This window comes from Gobio gobio (assembly GCF_949357685.1).
Source record: "Gobio gobio genome assembly, chromosome: 21".
Classification (NCBI taxonomy): Eukaryota; Metazoa; Chordata; class Actinopteri; order Cypriniformes; family Gobionidae; genus Gobio; species Gobio gobio.
Genome location: NC_137117.1, coordinates 29,924,378 through 29,933,153, shown reverse-complemented (window position 1 = coordinate 29,933,153; position 8,776 = coordinate 29,924,378).

Sequence of the window (8,776 nt, the reverse complement as noted above, 5' to 3'; positions counted from 1 at the left end):
GTTCAGGGGGCCAGGGCAGTGCACACAGTTCAGGAGGCCAGGGCGGCACACACAGTTCAGGGGGCCAGGGCAGTGCACACAGTTCAGGAGGCCAGAGCAGTGCACACAGTTCAGGGGGCCAGGGCGGCACACACAGTTCAGGAGGCCAGGGCAGTGCACACAGTTCAGGGAGCCAGGGCAGTGCACACAGTTCAGGAGGCCAGGGTGGCACACACAGTTCAGGGGGCCTGGGCAGTGCACACAGTTCAGGAGGCCAGGGTGGCACACACAGTTCAGGGGGCCAGGGCAGTGCACACAGTTCAGGGAGCCAGGGCAGTGCACACAGTTCAGGAGGCAAGGGCGGCACACACAGTTCAGAGGGCCAGGGCAGCGCACACAGTTCAGGAGGCCAGGGCGGCACACACAGTTCAGGGGGCCAGGGCAGCGCACACAGTTCAGGGGGCCAGGGCAGTGCACACAGTTCAGGAGGCCAGGGCGGCACACACAGTTCAGGAGGCCAGGGCGGCACACACAGTTCAGGGAGCCAGGGCGGTGCACACAGTTCAGGAGGCCAGGGCGGCACACACAGTTCAGGGGGCCAGGGCGGCGCACACAGTTCAGGGGGCCAGGGCAGTGCACACAGTTCAGGAGGCCAGGGTAGTGCACACAGTTCAGGAGGCCAGGGCAGTGCACACAGTTCAGGGGCCAGGGCGGTGCACACAGTTCAGGAGGCCAGGGCAGTGCACACAGTTCAGGAGGCCAGGGCGGCACACACAGTTCAGGGGGCCAGGGCAGTGCACACAGTTCAGGAGGCCAGGGCGGCACACACAGTTCAGGGGGCCAGGGCAGCGCACACAGTTCAGGAGGCCAGGGTAGTGCACACAGTTCAGGGGCCAGGGGGGCGCACACAGTTCAGGGGCCAGGGCAGTGCACACAGTTCAGGGGGCCAGGGCGGCGCACACAGTTCAGGAGGCCAGGGTAGTGCACACAGTTCAGGGGCCAGGGCGGCGCACACAGTTCAGGGGGCCAGGGCGGCGCACACAGTTCAGGAGGCAAGGGCAGTGCACACAGTTCAGGAGGCCAGGGCGGCGCACACAGTTCAGGGGGCCAGGGCAGTGCACACAGTTCAGGAGGCCAGGGCGGCACACACAGTTCAGGGGGCCAGGGCAGCGCACACAGTTCAGGGGGCCAGGGCAGTGCACACAGTTCAGGAGGCCAGGGCGGCACACACAATTCAGGAGGCCAGGGCGGCACACACAGTTCAGGGAGCCAGGGCGGTGCACACAGTTCAGGAGGCCAGGGCGGCACACACAGTTCAGGGGGCCAGGGCGGCGCACACAGTTCAGGAGGCCAGGGCGGTGCACACAGTTCAGGGGGCCAGGGCGGCGCACACAGTTCAGGAGGCCAGGGTAGTGCACACAGTTCAGAGGGCCAGGGCAGTGCACACAGTTCAGGAGGCCAGGGCGGCACACACAGTTCAGGGAGCCAGGGCGGTGCACACAGTTCAGGAGGCCAGGGCGGCACACACAGTTCAGGGGGCCAGGGCAGCGCACACAGTTCAGGGGGCCAGGGCAGTGCACACAGTTCAGGAGGCCAGGGCGGCACACACAATTCAGGAGGCCAGGGCGGCACACACAGTTCAGGGAGCCAGGGCGGTGCACACAGTTCAGGAGGCCAGGGCGGCACACACAGTTCAGGGGGCCAGGGCGGCGCACACAGTTCAGGAGGCCAGGGCGGTGCACACAGTTCAGGGGGCCAGGGCGGCGCACACAGTTCAGGAGGCCAGGGTAGTGCACACAGTTCAGAGGGCCAGGGCAGTGCACACAGTTCAGGAGGCCAGGGCGGCACACACAGTTCAGGGAGCCAGGGCGGTGCACACAGTTCAGGAGGCCAGGGCGGCACACACAGTTCAGGGGGCCAGGGCGGCGCACACAGTTCAGGGGGCCAGGGCGGCACACACAGTTCAGGGAGCCAGGGCGGTGCACACAGTTCAGGAGGCCAGGGCGGCACACACAGTTCAGGGGGCCAGGGCGGCGCACACAGTTCAGGGGGCCAGGGCAGTGCACACAGTTCAGGAGGCCAGGGTAGTGCACACAGTTCAGGAGGCCAGGGCAGTGCACACAGTTCAAGGGCCAGGGCGGTGCACACAGTTCAGGGGGCCAGGGCAGCGCACACAGTTCAGGAGGCCAGGGTAGTGCACACCGTTCAGGAGGCCAGGGCGGCGCACACAGTTCCCGGGGCCAGGGCGGCGCACACAGTTCAGGGGGCCAGGGCAGTGCACACAGTTCAGGAGGCCAGGGCAGTGCACACAGTTCAGGGGCCAGGGCGGTGCACACAGTTCAGGGGGCCAGGGCGGCGCACACAGTTCAGGAGGCCAGGGTAGTGCACACAGTTCAGAGGGCCAGGGCAGTGCACACAGTTCAGGAGGCCAGGGCGGCACACACAGTTCAGGGAGCCAGGGCGGGGCACACAGTTCAGGATGCCAGGGCGGCACACACAGTTCAGGGGGCCAGAGCGGCGCACACAGTTCAGGGGGCCAGGGCGGCACACACAGTTCAGGGAGCCAGGGCGGTGCACACAGTTCAGGAGGCCAGGGCGGCACACACAGTTCAGGGGGCCAGGGCAGCGCACACAGTTCAGGAGGCCAGGGAAGCGCACACAGTTCAGGGGCCAGGGGGGCGCACACAGTTCAGGGGCCAGGGCGGTGCACACAGTTCAGGGGGCCAGGGCGGCGCACACAGTTCAGGAGGCCAGGGCGGCGCACACAGTTCAGGGGGCCAGGGTAGTGCACACAGTTCAGGGGCCAGGGCGGCGCACACAGTTCAGGGGGCCAGGGCGGCGCACACAGTTCAGGAGGCCAGGGCAGTGCACACAGTTCAGGGGGCCAGGGCGGCGCACACAGTTCAGGAGGCCAGGGTAGTGCACACAGTTCAGGGGCCAGGGCGGTGCACACAGTTCAGGGGCCAGGGTAGTGCACACAGTTCAGGAGGCCAGGGTAGTGCACACAGTTCAGGAGGCCAGGGCGGTGCACACAGTTCAGGAGGCCAGGGTAGTGCACACAGTTCAGGAGGCCAGGGTAGTGCACACAGTTCAGGAGGCCAGGGTAGTGCACACAGTTCAGGAGGCCAGGGTAGTGCACACAGTTCAGGGGCCAGGGCGGCGCACACAGTTCAGGGGGCCAGGGCGGCACACACAGTTCGGGGGGGCCACCTCTGTGGACTCGAAATAGGAAGCAGAGTCCTCTCTGGACTCAAGGCAGGAAGCATAGTCCTCACTGGACGCTTGTCAGTGGCTGGAGCCCTATCTGGATGTTGGTCAGTGGCTAGAGCTATTTCTGGATGCTGGTCAGTAGCAGGAGCCATCTCTGGACGCTGGTCAGTGGCTGGCCACAGCAGAGCAAGACGTCTGGGCGTTGCGGACAGAGCAAGGTGCAAGAGCGCATTAAGGACGGCAGTCCTCTAATGGCTGGATCGTTCTGTCAGGGTGTGGTACAAGAAAAGGGAGCGAGGACTCAATAGCAAATAAAGATGGAATTTATTAAATACAAAATAAAACAAACACAAACAAAACATCCATGAGGGGAAAATCAAACTAGAAATACTTCAACACAAGGAGCAGGACAGAGATCAGACGACATCCAAAATAAGACAACGATCCAGCAGAGGACTGCAGACACGAGGAGATTATAAGGAAATGAGGGAGAACAGGTGGGGCAAATTAACCAATAATCAGATAACAAGAAGGGCGGGGTGACAAGGGACCAGAGACATGACATCACACCAAAACATGACAAAACCACCACAAGTGCTGCACAGGACAAGACAGACATGTGACAGTATTACTAACTAAGCAGATATTTATTTGAGGCTAATTGAGAACTCTATAAAAAAAAGCTGCAATTGTTTTTTCCTGATGTATTAAACTTTTGGCTGCCCATTTGAACTGTTGTGAACACATTTGAGAATTTTGTACACAATGTTTTGAGAAATGTATGCATACGATTTGTAATTTGTATGAAATGAATAAAAGCGTACAATCTTCTGTTTAGGACAATTACAAAGTGTTCAGATCACTGTGTTAATTGTTTTCAGTGATCTGAGTTTGGAGAAGTGTGTCAAATTGACAGACAAAAACTGTAATTTGGTAACAGTTTTGATCTATATGCTGTTTAATATTTGGCGTTCACATTATTTTACATTTGTGTAAGCAAAAGGCCTACTTTTAAGTATATTTCGATCAAAATATTAAGTATGTGTGTAGTCCAAATATACTTAGACCTTTCTATCATTATATGTCAAGTATACTTAAGTGCAATTTTAAGTATATTTCTGAGAAGTACATAAAAAGTTGACTGAAAGTATAATTTCTTATTTTTAGTTTAAAAGAAGTATACTAATAGCACACTTTAATAAACTTATTTTTCATTAGGGATCACGCTGATCTCGTTATCATGGAGAATGTTTAAATCTTGTGGCCATGCTTTAAAAACAATACTTAGTGGCAATATTATCACTTTTTAAGTGTTTCATACGGTATTTTTTTTCCCTCTGGTTATTGACATAATGCCACAATTGCTGAGCTTAACTTGCATTATAACTCTTTAAATTGCACAAGTAAATATGAAAGAGAGAGAGAGAGCCTGTCAATATATTTTCTTAAAATAGCTCTTTATTTGCACTCTGAACAGACAAAAAGCTCAGTCTGTTTACGAGTTAATTAACTTCAGCAGAGCATTATAGATATTTCTCTCACTTCCAATCACAATATGCAAACTGCGACAGTCATGCAGAAGAAGAAGGTCAAGAGGCTCCAAATAACTAGATGACTGGAAGACAGAGAGAGATAGGATATTGATGAGAGTGTTTGTGTTTGTGTGTGCGTGTGCGTGTGCGTGTGCGTGTGCGTGCTAATGAGTTTTCAATACGTTGGTTGAAAAACCTCAGGTAATAAATTGTTGGTAAAGAGATTAAATTCAGAGCAGAACTGGGCTCTGGTTGTTATTACTTTGAAAGAGGCCTCAAGAGTGAGTGTCATGAACAGAACAGGCACAGATATTCACCTCTCACATCCAGACCTCTCACATCCCCAAATCAAAGTAAAGACATAGAGCATGACCCAGAGCACAACTCTACTCAACGTGATATCTATCAATAGAAAGCCTTTTGAACGGTACAAGACAGCAGAAATTGATGTCCATTTCAAGATTTCACATGTCAGATTTCCTTCAAATTTTTACCTCATGAAATCATCATGAAAACCGTAGGGCTGCAGTGGGTATTTGGGGATATTTTAGGCACATCAAATGTTTTGCAGGAGATTATATGGTGGAAAACACCACATCACTGGCATCATATCTGTATTTATTTATTTTTTAATTTTTAATTTTTAGCATCACAGTATCTCATGAGTTGGATGAATATTTAATTAATGCAATTTGAATTTAATTAACCAAACCATAAAAAATGTTCAAATCAGTATGAGAGAAGGGGGGATTTTAATGAAGTGGTATGACAAAAGTGTTACAAGAAATCAGAAAAACATAATTAATTTGGACCAATTACACCTAATTGATTAATTATACTGATATGCAGAATATTTGTTTTTGTGATTAGATGCATTTCTATACATTAAGTACAGTACTGTCAAAAATATATAAAAGGCATTTGATTTTGTGATACAGCATCAGAACATTTTACCACATTGTTTTCAGATAGATTTATGAACATATTTACATTGAATCTATTGATTATATATTGAGTAATTTGAAATATATTTATATGATTCTATTTCATATATTAATCTATTCTGTTTATAAAATATATTTATTTTATAAAATGATAAATCAAAGTTAATCTATTAACTTATTAAATGTCAAAACAAATATATATAGTAATATGATTCATTTATTTGGATTAATTCTGTTTTAATTATTCTAAATTAAATTCAAATTTGCATCTGGTTTGCGACCTCAATTCAAATTCTGTTCAATTCAGGATTCGAATTTTAACCAAATTGGCATTCTCAGTTAAATTCTGCTGCACATTGATTCTCAGAATACCTTTGACTTGATGAAAAATACAAAAAGGCTTCATAAATATAGTCTGATGTGATATAAGGGACAGAAAGGCAAGGGAAAAAACTTGTGTGTAAGAAAGTAATGGGGAGACTATGTCAGACAATTCATATGTATAAACCAGTTTGAAAATCACCTCTGCTCCATCTCCTCCCTCTGTAGCTGACATTCGAGGTTGGGTTTGTTCCTCCGATTTCATGCTCCACAATCCATTTCATTATCTCCCTGCTTGTAGATGTCACTGGGGGGGAAAAACTGATTTACATATAAGCATAAACAAAAACTCATTAAAACGTATTGCAATTCATTTTTGTGTATTGCTTTTGTGGGTGATTTGTATTTCTGTCTTCCATCTTTCTTCTTGCATTCATGTGGGTATTGTGACTTGAATGACTCAAGTTGTTTGATTGATGAGCTACATTTATTTCTTCACAATTGCTAAGCAGGACATTAGTGTTCAATTTTCTTTTTTTGTGCCAAACTCTGCTGCCAGATTCATTTGGGGTTTGTACCTGTGAGAAACAGATGAGGCTTTCATGTAGCTCCTGCCAAGTGAGGTGGAGACCATAAGCAGTATGGCACAGACTCAAACGGAGACTGCATTCCCCTGATTTATCCTCTCACTCTGAAACACAGCAGAACAGTTTAAAAGCTTGATACTTACCAATGGCTAAGAGCTAAAATTACCTTTCTAGAGGAGATGATGCCAATTCCAGTTTGAAGTAAATCATGATATTTGTTATTCAGGTCTTCAAACGAGCTGTGTGAACAAGTCTGCAAGTCTACTGGTTATGAGTTCAGTGAATGCTTATAAATCTATACCCTGATTACAGTGTACGTTGCTTTGGATAATAGTGGCTGCCGCATGCATAAATATAGTACAGTAGATAGAAAAAAATATTTATATATATTTAAGTCTGCAATTAAAAGTCAGATTTCAAAATGAACTAAAAGATTTTTCATAATATTCTCCTATCTGAGTGCTATACTACACTATATTGCAAAAGGTTTTGGGACACCTGCCTTTACATGCACATTAACTTTAATGACATCCCATTCTTAATCCGTAAGGTTTAATATGGAGTTTGGTCCACCCTCTGGGAAGGCTTTCCACAAGGTTTAGGAGTGTGTTTATGGGAATGTTTGACCATTCTTCTAGAAGTGCATTTGTGAGGTCAGGCACTGATGTTGGACTAGAAGGCCTGGCTTGCAGGCTCTAATTCCTCCCAAAGGTGTTCTATCGGTTGAGGTCAGTTCCTCCACACTAAACTCTCTCATCCATGTCTTTATAGACCTTGCTTTGTGCACTGGAGGGCCATCCCCAAACTGTTCCCACAATGTTGGGAGCATGAAATTGGAAAATGTCAAAATGTCTTGGTATGCTGAGGTATTAAGAGTTCCTTTCACTGGAACTAAAGGGCCAAGCCCAACCCATGAAAAACAACCCCACACCATAACCCCCCCTCCACCAAACTTTACACTTGGCACAATGCAGTCAGGCAAGTACCGTTCTCCTGGCAACCACCAAACCCAGACTCGTCTATCAGATTGCCAGACAGAGAAGCGTGATTGGTCACTCCAGAGAACATGAATCCAGTGACGATGTGCTTTACACCACTGCATCCGACACTTTGCATTGCACTTTGTGATGTAAGGCTTGGACCCTGCTCGGTCATGGAAACCCATTTCTCTCTACGCACTGTTCTTGAGTTAATCTGAAGGCCACATGAAGTTTGGAGGTCTGTAGCTATTGACTCTGCAGAAAGTTGGCGACTTCTGCACACTGTGTGCCTCAGCATGCGCTGACCCCGCTCTGTGATTTTATGTGGCCTACCACTTCCTGGCTGAGTTGCTGTTGCTCCGAATTGCTTCCATTTTGTTATAATACCACTAACAGTTGACCGTAGAATATTTAGCAGTGAGGAAATTTCACGAATTGACTTATTGCACTGGTGGCAACCTACCACGGTATCACACTTGAATTCACTGAGCTCCTGAGAGCGACCCATTCTTTCACAAATGTTTGTAGCAGCAGTCTGTCTAGGTGCTTGATTCTATACATCTGTGGCCATGGAAGTGATTGGAGCACCTGAATTCAATGATTCAGTTAATTTTGGCAATATAGTGTATATCCACATTAATTTTATGGATCTGTGCTGGTTTTATTTTTATTTCTTGTAGGGAATTTAAGGAGAAAGATCTGAGACAAAGATAACTTCAATAATATATAATTAAGAACTCCCAAGAGATAAAGAGCAACCTCTGAGCAAAAATATTTGATCACCACAACAATATCAAGCTTACTTTTTGCAAAAAGCAGCAGGTGTTTGTAACCCTGAATATCTTTAACATGCAGAGCGAGATTTATGCCCCCAGACTAACAAGTAAGCCAAAGCAAACAGCATATCTGATTCTGGCATTTGTGACCCAAGAATGAATAACCTGTCATCTGAAGGGACAGAACAGCATCATGAGTCATGCTGCTGGAGGAACGTCATGTTTTCATTGCCTGCTCAGAGTATCACAGATTGCTGCTTCTGGATCTCCTGCGTCACAGTGTATCTCTGAGGCTGAAGAGCAGAGAGTCACGTAATCGGATCGAGTGATGGGATCAATCACTGCTAACAGAAACACATGGGACATCTCAAGAAAAGTGGGATGAGATTAATGAGAAAACCACAAATACAACACCCTTCAGTCCCACTAAGATTTTTGCTGCAACAT